General features: G+C 38.1%; 1 protein-coding gene across 4 annotated transcripts in view; it reads left to right on the forward strand.

Annotated features, from left to right (window-relative positions):
- The window catches only part of LOC117231804 (transcription factor AP-2-epsilon), a 200,058-nt gene that overhangs the window by 118,316 nt on the left and 68,815 nt on the right, over positions 1-12,927 (forward strand). The gene's annotated exons all lie outside the window — the stretch shown is intronic.

The raw sequence follows: 12,927 nt of genomic DNA on the forward strand, positions 1-12,927 counted from the left end.
TTTTCACATTAAGAAACGATTTTATTTATTTTGCGATAAACAGCTGAGTTTTAAGAACATTGGCCGTGTTGATTAATATCATTGATTACATTTCCTGATTCACATTATTCGATTCGACATTGAATACAGCTAATGTATAGGATTATTTTAAAGAGAAACATGGGAATGAAAATTCAAAAAGAGTGTTTATATAGTAAATACTTTCTGAACGAAAATTCTTTAATTAATTTTTAAATGTATTGTTCATAAATCATAAAGTATATACAATTCTGAATACTTCAAACTATTTATGAAAGCTGAAAACCGAGTCGCGGAGCTCTTCCTTTCAAAACCACGTGAATGTACACGTCATGGTTTCCGACAAAAAGGAATCGAAGCTAACATCGATAACACTTAATAACATGTGGAAGCATTGATCGCGCGACGTTATTTCTCCCTGTTCGCACAGACATTTCGACTCGACGCGAAAAATGAATATATCGGATGCCATATCACGAAACTTGAGAATACATAGACCGGTGGTATGTGGCAGCGTTTCAGTGACATTTATCCTCTTTTAAAACGTATTCCATAACCCTGTTCGACGGACGGCTCTCAAACTACATTGCGTAGAAACTAAATTCTCACGTGGCAAGTGAAAGACCAGCTGTCGGTTGAAGTGTCCGCCTACGCATGGTTATACCTGCTCCACTGTCGTGAGAGTATTCAACTCTGACATACGGCAACAAATCAGGTGTCCGGATTCAGGACTATCATAAAACGAAGCTATTAGCGCGTCATCTTTACAGTCCAGGAAGCTCGATGCACGACCGCTCCTTATTTAGCTAAAGCACCCTTTCCTTCATTCGAGTCGGAGACTGTCCTGTTTCTGAAGTGTTTCTCGAATCGAAATTTTACGTTTTACGTCTTTAGAAATATTTGAAGATAGTGGTTTTGTATGATTTATTGGGGATAACTGGGAACATGGAAAAGTGCTTCGAAGTTAGAAATTTTGTTTGATCGAGATCCCTTTCCCTTGGCTCTATCTGTTCCAATGAAACGATCGTTGAGTAGAAGATGTCTTTTCATTGAAAATGTTATGTTTGAGACCACTAGAAATATATAATGTACGGTTTATTGAAGGTAATTGGCAATATAAAAAAATTCTAATATTACGAAGTTTTCTTTTTTTTTTTAATTTCGCTAGTAACTGCGATAAACATTTTTGGAGCCTGAGTAATTTCATCCATGTAATTTTGTACTAATGATAGAAAAGCAGTAAATTGTAATAGCCGTTCTTCTAATCTAGGAAGGCCTTTCTACAACTTGTTCTAAACATATTGGGTTATTTAAAAATGATAGCTTGTTAGTACAAATTATCTCATACCGCAATATGGGATGTAACTCAAAGCAGTTATCAGGCTTCTTCTAGCGCATAACGAAGCGCGCATAATCGTTTATTACGTCATACTGTAACGTTATAATTGCTATCGTAAAGACGACGCACACATTGCTTTAAAGTATTCATCAAGTGGCGTGTAGCGGAAATATCTAGAAACGGGACATTAAAAACAACATTCATACGTTTATTGCATCGACGTCTCGGTGAACAATATCTCCCATCATCTTCAAGCGAAGAAAGAAAGGATGTCGAAAAATGCAGCCAAGAATCGTTGGACGAAGCAGAGCAGTAAATCGTGACTTCTCTAAAATTGTTATTTTATCTGATGTTGCTTTTCAACGGACATCATACTTGCTAAATTTCACGCTCGTCATAAAATCCTCCATTACCCGTCTGAACGATCCACGAATACCATTCGCACGTCCTTGATTGATTCTTTCTTTATAGTGAACTTTAGTTCCTTCTTAGGTAGTCCCTAATTTATTGAATTTTGAACTAAAAAACTGCTAAAATACAAAAGGTCGCGATAGGTGATGAACATCATAAGTATTCGCAATTTTTCCTGAATGTCATCATCGACTCTCTTCCCCCTTTCTTTATCTTATTTTCATTTTACTTCTAGTTTGCTAAAATTAATTTTATACATAGGGAAATGTTTATTTTACTTTTAATTTATAGAAATACCTACATACTTCCATAGCGTCGTTCTTTGAAAGGATCATAAGATATCGCAATAGAATTCAATAGATCATACTTCAAATCATTATTCCTTCGAAGTTTCGGATGAACGTTAAAACATTTCTTGATACCGTAACAAGCTAAAATTACAGAATACAACAGAACTGATTTATTCTCACTTTCTTCATTTTTATTATCGTTATCATGGATAATTCTTTGTTCAAATCCTTATCTCGATCTTTCGATCATTTAAACGATCTAATTATCAGAAAAGTTATCTCGAGATAGGGATCGCGCACGAGATAAGTGATCGACGGTGCTCCTCCTCTCTGATTGGGCATCGTGATCGTTCGAGGAAGCGATGCCGCTGACCACTCTCGAAAACGGGGACAGAGGCCAGTGAGACGTGCTCACGCGTAGGCAGGATTGTCGTAAGATACAAGCCCATGTGCGAGGTCACGAAACGGGTTTCAGGAAAAATCTACGCGGGATCCTGAGATGTGACCACGCTATCCTATAACTACAGTCCTGCCACTGTTCGATGCAGCGATCCGACGCTATTAGAAGTTCCATTAACCGCTTTTCGTGCCGATACCTGTCCACGTAAGAAAATTTTCTCCTGTGAATGGTTTCTCTTGTAGCAGGTGTACTGTAGGATTCAGTGAATAAATTGTTGTATAGATTAGATATATGAAAGCCAGGTATGTTTTAGACGAAATTGATGTATGGATTAATCTGATTACGAGACTCTTGGATCAATTGAACTGGATAGTAGTAGCTTTTTATACTAGAGAGAAGGTGGATGAAATTGAAATTTTGGAACAATTTGCTTAATTTTTTCGAGAAAATTCATCAGATTAATTTCATCCAATTGGAGGAAATTAATAATTGTACTGTGTATGATAATCAGATTTGAAACATGACACGCCATGGTTTCATATTAGTTAGCTAATACTAGATGGTATTACTACTTAAAGCAAAATTATATCTCAAATATGAAACATTCAGCAGACCAAATAACAATCATAGAATGAATTTATTTCATTTAAGAATTGTTTATCTATGCTATTAACAATCTTTCAAACTCGCTGTAAATCAATCTTTACAAGCGGTTCAAGTAATGAAATAAAAAAGATGTCTGGAAATAATAAACGCATAACGAAGAGTTAATATTTCTGAAATGCCTATAAAGGATATCTCAGTACTCTATTCGCGCATTGAGAGCGCATAGAAAAGCGCATTGCGTAGAAACACCGGAAAGGATAATAGGCGAATATCGTCCGATGTTGATGTTGTAGCATAAAGTTATGGATAATTTATTTACGTAATCCTGAGATGTTACTATTTTGTGTACGCAAAATTCCAATGAAACGCGTTTACCTCCGTGCCAATTCCAGGATCTATAGAGTAGCATATTCCATTAGCCATATTTCCAGGGGATGCGCCCGTAAAAATCATCCACGATCGTTCTCGACACGATTCTTCGCGCGAATGTTATCTCTGAATCTATCGTTCGTTCTTGTAACGTATAAAACTCATCTGCAAACTCTGATCATAATACATATGTACCTATAACCCATTTTCTTCAGAAAATAACATTTTAAGGTATTTTAAAGGATCGATCGTCATCCAAATCTATTAATCATTATCTTAAATGTTTAATCGTCGATCTTCCTCTATCCAAAATTGACATTTTCAAAGCTTTAATCGCTGCACAGATCTTTGATCTCTATACTTTCTACATGTTAAAATAATGGCTACTATACAATTAAACAAACAGTTAAAGGTTATAACGTGACTTTCACTTAGCATGGGGTATCCTCCGATAAAAATGCGTGGTTTTCGTGTCTGACTCTGAACGTGCTCTTCCTGATTGGAAGCCGAAACGCACGTTATTAGTTTTAATTACGCCTGGTTATGAAAGCGTACCCTTGTCAGAGAAGAACAGCCGTAACTTAAATTCTCGATCAGTTTCGATGTTGTTAGAGGTGACTCGCAGTCGTGAACCTTTGATTAGCACTCGATGATGATTGGTTTTAGAGAGTTGAAGATTGGTACTTCGAACAGCTATGATATCATAAACACGTAACTAGTAATGAAATTTATAATAGATACTTTTATACACTATACGAACACTCGATTATTTCTTACGCAATTCGCAAAAGAACTTCTTGTATAAGGATTAAAGTAAAAGTAACAAGAAAATCGAGATAACAAATTTCAAATATCCTAACAAATTTTTAAAGAAGGAAAAGAGAAAAATGAATCGCAAGGATTAGAGGTTCGGCATAATATTTGATGTTCCGTGAAGATTTACGGTGCAGAATATATTATACGAACACAGGAACATCGCTGCAAGGTGGTTTTGTCTCCTACGCATTTCTTATTACTGTGTAATAAAACACAAAAATCTCTTCATTTCCGACAAATTGAACGGCAAGTGAGAAGGTGGTTACGACACCTGTAATCTTCATAATCGTTCGCAATTTGCCCGCCAACGAAAACGGTCACTCAGGATAATTTGCATACGATTCGTGCGAATAGTTTAACATTGTTTCATCGTTGCATCTGGTCGTTTATCTTCTACTTCAATGTGTGTTTTCCTACAGAAGAACGCGTAAACTACCTCGATGAAGGATCTACTAATAACTCAATCTTCTATTCGTTATATAAAGTTATCCTGCAAATGGATAAATCACGAACATTGTTTCTGATACGACAACTTATAGCAGAATATTGTGTTCTTCGAAACGGAGCAAGATTATTTTAATCCTAGGGATTTTCAATATTAGATATATAATTTTTTAACCACAGAAAAGCATAATTAAGTTGAAACTGACTTAAAGAACGTAACAGAGTTAAAGCAATAATAACATACTGAATATAACAGTTCCTTGCTTCCCCTTTTTTTCCTTTTGAATATTATCTATCTCGCCGTAAAAACTTGTACAAACTGTAACTAATGTAATCGAAGGAAGTCTTCCGTGTAATTTGATTTTTTTAAAACTATTTCGAATATAATTTAGACAGTGTTTTAAACATTTAATTCTCTAGCTGCAGTGTATAATACTTTGAAGAAGAAAACTTTGGAAGTGTTTTCTTTGACGGAATAGTCGAATTCCGCTTCTATGTTGATATCAGTCTTCGTTTTAATAACAGCCATTTTTTTAACGTTTCGCATCGAATGAAAAAACAATATGTACACTTTACCATTAACCACGTACTTCCAGCGAAAATACCTTTCCAAAAGATCCAGCAAGATTTCGACGTACAAAGATATCGAAGAAAATGAGCCACACTGTTTATCCACTAGCATCACTTCTTAAAACAATCGGTTTACTTTAATCATTGATTCTCGATCGATGCTTGTTCGATTCTCCATTCATCATCCACAATTCATTCATCAACCAAATTTACACTCAACACTCAAGAAAGAAAAGAAAAAAACGCAGATCCCGTATATAATTTCATGTTTTCTTGATAATATTCGGTTTCGATCCTCTCATTGCACCAAAACAGCGATCGACGACAGTAAAAGGAATCAAGTCTAAATAACCAGAATTAAGGGAAGCAGCCGAGAACTGGAGTGCATGTTCCCCATTTTGTGGGGTACCATGTTACCACCGGCTCAGCAACAGTGTGCCGGGAACGCGGACCGGCGCAAGTAAAAACAAGCGGAAGCGTGTAATTTCTCCGATCGATGATTACTTAGGCCGTGTTACCGCCTAACGATGCAACAGGCCGATCGCGATAGCCCGGAAATCGTGCACGCATCGATTCTCCCGGTCGAAGCCGGATTATCATTCGCGAAGAATTTTAACCGCTACCTTCGCCGGCCACCGAACAATATATCAGCCGTCGTAGCCGGCGCACACGAGCCCGCCGTATGACTGTCATTATCTAAGATGCCACCGCGTGATTTATACGTGGCCTTTTGACTACCGAGTCAAGCCGCTGCGTTTTTTTTTCTCGCGAAAATCTGTCGACTGGATAGGGGAAACGATTAGATAAACGTTTTCTTTGGGGATTTCTAGTCGATGACTTCGACGAGGATCATCCATGTTCGGTCGTGGTTTGGAAGTATCGAAGCTTTTGAAACTGAAGACGGAAATTTACACGAGTCGCGCAGAAGTTAAATTTTAATCGACTTCGTTGAGGTTCGTACGTGGTTTCTCAAGAAACGATCCGTATACAATGATACTGAAATTAATATAGTGATATAATATAGCGATTGAATAGGGATAAATAAAGTGATAGGATTATGATGGAAACGAAGAAAAGCATGTGACGGCGACTGAGATAATCACACTGTGTTTTTCACCATTTTGTTACCTTGAACATTAATATTGCATCGAATAGAAAGAAATTACCGATGATTAGCGTTGTTAAACTCAAATCGCCTAGAATTCTTAAGCAATAATATTTCTGATGGACGATTAAACGTAGTTTGTAACAGTCTCACGTTTCCACGTTTAGGATTATCTAAGTGATAATCTTTTGATTTATTCCCAAGCCTCTTACTATACTAATTTGCAATTAGAAGAATGTTGCTGGACGTTTCAACGTATTATTTTTAAAATTATAGATAAATCGATGAATTATTCATTAAATTTACTTCACAATGTATCACGACAGTATAGCGATATTACGAAACTTTTTCCAAACAATTATACCAAATAGTAGCTACTTAACTTCGCGCTTAATCTTATTCGTAAAAATATTAAATTTGTGTCGAGAGTAGGTTTGAAAAATACTTTGAATAAATTTCCAGCTTGTACCGTCATCCAGCGGCAGCTGCAAGGAAAGAAGAAAAGGAAGAAAAAAGATATTTCACGAAGAAAACTACCGTGCAATCCGCAAATCCTTCCGTCGCGAAGGGAAAACGTCGAGCTTTACTTGGTCTTTTGTACATCTCGTCGTGGCACTCAACTGGGAGGTCTTTAAACCTGCTGCATCGAATTTTTCGTTTTATTGCATTATCCTTTGGTATAATAACCTTCATTTTATTGTTCATGCGTCCGCAGAAAGAGGAAGTGGGAGTTGACAATCCCTATTGTCGCGAAAAATCATATTATTCTACTGGCTTTATTAGCATTGGTTAAGTGACAAATAAATGGAAATATACCTTTCGATAAATTAATATTTAGCGAAGAAAGCAATCAGCTATCAGGCAATAGAGAAAATCGTGTTAATAATAGCACCATTGGGTTCCAACCAACTCACACTTTTTAATAATTTTCTTTTTAATTACTTTCATATTCATCGGTAATTACCAAATCTACGAACAGTCAATCCACTATTAAATAAACCATTTGCAACCACCAAACTGGCATCAGGTCAACCATCTATAAAATGATGCAGCGTGCAATCAAACAACAACTTCTCCATTCGCACATCTTACTGGATCAAACGCGGAAAAAATTTTCAGCGATTCTTCTTTCACGGCAGAAGTACAGTAAATTCGTGATTTCTGTGAATTCGTTCGAAGAATTTCCGCGGGTTCTTTGACAAGTCTCCGCATTGTGTAGACTCCAAATGTCCTACGACAAGCTTCGTAGGCTGCAATAAAGATCTGGATTAAAGCTGACTAAGGTGGTGTAAAGGCATAAATATAGTTGCGAGGCAGGGTTGGAAGGAACTCGATAAACAACCGAGAGATCTGTAAATTTATCCGTGTAATGGCCGTTTTACTCAGCCGCTTGTATATTGTTATTACGAGCATCCTCGGTGCTCGCACGGATTCTCCGTTACCTCCGTTTATCCGGCAGCGGTTGGTCCCTCGCGCGGAAGCTGACAACTATAGATAAGGGAATGCGGGGCGATGTTTCCACGTTTGGATTAGAAACAGGTTCGAGCATCGTATTTCGCTAGTTCGACGTTGAGGGTTTTTAATTCGTGCGACTATGAATGGCCATTGAACACGGCTACTATCGCGATTGGCGATTCGGATCGGGTTCTCTCGAGTACCAGAAGGTAGCTACCTCTAGTAACGTCTGTGAATTAATGCTTATTGAGTAGCGTGATGCTCGTGTGTACGTGCGTGTTCTTTGCTTATGGGAAACAAAATTGTAACGTATTCATTATTGGTTTTTACCTTAATTTGAAACCTTGGAATAAATAATTATCAAAAATATAGTCGTTTAATATTAGAGTATCCGAAAAAAATAACAAGTATTTCCATATTTTTGGACGGACAAGCAAATACCAATTTGTACAATTTACTTTTCAACTTGGGTTCCTTTGTTGCTATCTAAATTTCTTGAACTAACTTGACATGCCGTATCGAAACTCCATCCACGCTCAACCACTAAATTTTCCGCCACTATCTTTGCAGTCTTTTACGTTCATTTCAACATATGTTTATCGTACAATGTTCACCGTGCAACAGTTAAATGTGGTTCGACCTCTGATAACGCGCTCGTTTCGCGGACAGGGACAAGTTTGCCTCCAGGAGCATCCTTTTATCGTAGCATTCGTAACCAGTATACGATTATCGTGCAACCTGTTAACGTTCGCATTTTATTCTCGATTGCACCGTATTGATATGCAAATAATAATGCATGCAAACCGCGTTGTATTAAGAATATTAAGCTCTTAATTTTAAACTTGAAAGCACAACTGTTTCAAACGATATGAATTGAAGAAACACGACAACTGGCGAGAATTATCTCACGGACGGTAATCGTGGAACTAAATTATGATTCGAGCACAAAATAAATAAATAAATCTGAAGCGCTTTCCTGCGCTCTTTCCATAGTAAGAAGTTCGAAAGAATAGAGACAGGAAGTGACAGTAACGCGCTGCTCATGTTTTGTAGTTGAGAAAACGCGAAAACTCGATTCGCGTTTCAACAGTGATTGAGTGTTAACCATATAAAACGGATATAACATGCGCGGTGTAAAATCATGTTCCCGGATGGCAAAGAAACATACGATTGGAAAAACTTCCACAACACTGCTAGCCGCTTTTATTATCCTCCTTATGCATAACATAGAGGCTGAAGTTACATTCGGCTTGTTACTCACGGCTTGATTCCGCGGATGGACGTGATTATTGAGAAAGGAACGGATTGCGTTGGAAACGCGTATTATATTTCCTTCGGGATAATTACTGCATAACGGATGATTAACTGTTACCGTTGATCCTTGTAGTCGATGTAAATGAACGTAGAATTCTTCCGTTCGAATCTGTTGTTACAAATACAGGAAAATGGTAAGCCTACTTGTCCGTGATTGGATAGAGAAGTATGGAAAAATGTGTGTTTCTATGGTGAGACTACGTAGATATATTGAAAGTTTACCGTAATAAGAAAACATGTTTAGGTTCAGTGATTTCTTCGAATGAAAGTTAAGTTTGAAATTTTATAAATCTACGTAGTAACTTATTATTGTGCCTTGAATTGTTTCAAGTAGCAAGTTTTAAAAAATATGAAACAAGAACTTTGAATCTTCCTATATAAAAATTTATCCGAGCAAATTATGAATTTTAACATTTTCGAACGAACATTGATCAAATTGCATGGCCTCTTCCAAACGACAACCAAGTGCTTACCATATATATATGGTAAGGGGGAAATCGCACAACGTGCATGCACCAAAATGAACGATTTAACGTGTTTGACACGAGAACTTTCAGACCAAGCTAACCATCAACCTCGACTAACCTCAAAATGATGAATTTTCATGAAGGACCAGAGAAAGAATCGGTTCCAGGAAGCGATTGCCAAAGAATGTCCGATTACTAAAACGAAGCACAGAAGGTACACGAAACGGAGCTCACTCTGTTTCGCAACCAAGGAAGAGACCAATTTCGTCGCGCTAATGCGCCTCGAAATTCGCACCTACGTCGCGAAAAAAATTTGCATCGCCTATATTGGACGTGTCAGATGGAAAGAACGTTGCTGAACGGCGCGGAGGATGTAAGACGAGGCAGGTTAACAGGCGTGCAGGCTAGCTACGCGTTTAATCGGGCGCCTTACGAAACCTTATCTGACATCTGTGCATTATCATACGGTTACAGTTTCGTAAAGATAAAAGATGAAAAAAAGGAAGCATCGAGTCTTGTCCAATAAATCGAAAATTGCGACGAAGAGAATTTTTGGCCCGGACACGGCCGACTTCTTAGGCTCGATAGGTAGGCAGCCGGGTAACGAGTGCGAAATAAGACGCATACATTACGAGCTTTAATAATCCGAAGTCGATTTACATGGTAATTACTAAGCTTTCTGGTTCCAAATTACTTCTCAACCGAGCCGTCAAAGAGTCGACGAGCAGCCGACAACGCATCCGAATAATAAGTATGCAAACGGTATGAAAGAAACAGCGAAGAGAATCGGTCGTTTACTGGAATGCGCCTTTTGATGCTGCCAACAAGGGAGAAAGAGAAAGAGAGAGAGAGAGAGAGAAAGAAAGCAAAAGTAACGACTTGCCGGTAACGAAATCGCTTTCCAAAGTGATGCTTATTCTAATTTTGCTCGTTGTGTGTTCGCGGTGTTCGTATTGTGAAATTGACGAAATTGGGTTGGCTGACCTTCGTTCGAATGTATAGCGTGAGATAAGGTAGCGAAACAAGGCAAAGGATAGTAATACAATCCAATTTTTGACGAAGTCAATGCTCGCGTCTTCGCCGAAACAAATTTATCGCTTCAATCTACGTATAATTAAAGTAGATGCGTATTCTGACAAACTCAATATTTCTAAGCAACCAAACATGTATGTGTATAGATTCTCGTGAGTGTATGCATTCTTGATATGCGGTATTCGGATGTTTTATTTGTCGGAATGACAGTTCGTCAAAACATGCATCCACTGTAACCAAAGCCTTAGTCCGAAGGATCTTTCAATCGCAAATATTTGCGTCGCACGTGAATACCAAGCTTAACGGCCACGATAAATCAACCTAACTACCTACAAACGTTTGTTTATCGTCTAAGCGCAGATTCATTCGTAAACTGTATCCGTCGTATCCATAGAACCTATCGAGCATGTACGATGAAAAATGCGAGCAACGTACCAGGAATGCGAACCATTTGGCGGCGGGCCTGGCCGTATCCGTCGAAACGGTTCCGCGCGAACGCCTCGGAGGCCTGGCCAGCCTGGACGCGTTGCGATCGTCCTAACATTATCGCGGAATTCCGAGCATCGTTTCCAGCTTGTTATCAGCACGATCAGGAGATCGCGACGCGCGTTCAAATGGCTCCCTCTAATGACACTGCCGCAACGATCGTGGACGAAGTCACGAACGAACCGAGTTCAAACGTTCCTACGGTCGAAGAAACGACGACACAGCGCGAGATTTCACCTTTCAGCTTATATTATTAGCCATTGTGCTCTGGCTCTGGTCGACGGCTCGTCTCTGGGCCACCGATTATTTCGATTAGCCTTGAATGCCGGCTATTGTTTCAGACAACGCGATTCGTGTGTATCGATGGACGAGCTTCTTCCACACGCGGATACAACCGTTAACCTTTTCACGTCCTACTTCGACGTTGGCCGCCTTGTACAACCAGATGTGCACACGTTCGAATATGACTCATAGATTCGCGCGAGAAATATGAAATATCAATCGTATGGTCTGCTGGAGATGCGAGTCCCAGAAGACAGCTATGGAGGAAGCGCGAGGTATTTCACTCGGTGCTGCATTCAATGCAAAAGTTTCCGCCTATAGAATCAATTCGCGAGGCTTGTCAAAGTATGCTTTGGTTTGGGTTAGGTTGGTAGATCAGTTTAAATATTCTTCCTTATACAGTAGGTCACGAAGGTGTGCGAACGTCTACCGTAGAGGATTCTTATAGATATATTATGCCCGTTAGACGAAACTTTTCGAAATTTTTGTCGCATTGTAACAAAATACGATTATTTTGATCCTATTGGTAAAATTTGGAACCAATTTGAAATTGTACGTAGAAGCTGCAAGGCATTTATTAGAAATACACATAAAATTACTGGATCAAGTTTCACGAGATTACCGCGTGAACGCGAGTCTGCTTAATGTATCAAAAGGCGAAAAATCCGCGAAGCGATAACAGAAGTAATAATGGAATCAATTATCAGTTCAGTAAATATAATAGTGTCAAAATGATGTTATACCGTGTAAGGTTGACAGAATTGCTGCTAGCTAATTATATCTATTATCGTTGCGCTAACATAATAATATGTGTTTTTACAAGCAAAGGATGAAAACGCGTCAATGCGCCAACACTTCATTTCCTGTATATCGTATTTCAAGGTAGGGAGCTTACAAGTGCACGGCGTAGATGTTACTATTGGAAATAGACTATTACGATGACATAAGTAAAATGAGAATATTTATTAACGCTTTTTATGTTGTAATTCGTTATTTCTAAATTTACGTTTGTAATTACGTAATAGGGATAGGAAAATATCTAGGTATAGTATACATACAATGGAATGTCAAAATATTTCTTTATATTATAAGAGATAAAGATTCAAAGTGACTATCATAGCGTTGCAATATATCGGTCTATCTATACATTCTACTTACATTATTGATTCTCAAACAGCACTTTAATCTACCAATTAAAATAGCATTAGCATTGTTGATCTTCAGCATCGTATCATTATCAACTTCACCGAAACTATTTATCACGCCCATTAAAATATCTAAACAGCTCATAAAACATCGATTGTCTCGTTATGACGAATAACTCTCCGGATATCTACAATTATACAAACACTGGATCCGATAAACGCTTCAAATACTACTAATCTTATTCTCATTTTCAAATTACTGCTTCGGACTCACTTTAATCTCCCTCGTTCAACGTTACATCCAAAAAATCCACGAAAACTCGCAAGAGTGGCTTTATTGCTTTTTAATTATCTCGAAAATTACGATCAATCATCAAC

The sequence above is a fragment of the Bombus vosnesenskii genome, unplaced genomic scaffold (assembly GCF_011952255.1).
Source record: "Bombus vosnesenskii isolate JDL3184/JDL3185 unplaced genomic scaffold, Bvos_JDL3184-5_v1.1 scf7180000013274, whole genome shotgun sequence".
In the NCBI taxonomy this organism is placed as follows: domain Eukaryota; kingdom Metazoa; phylum Arthropoda; class Insecta; order Hymenoptera; family Apidae; genus Bombus; species Bombus vosnesenskii.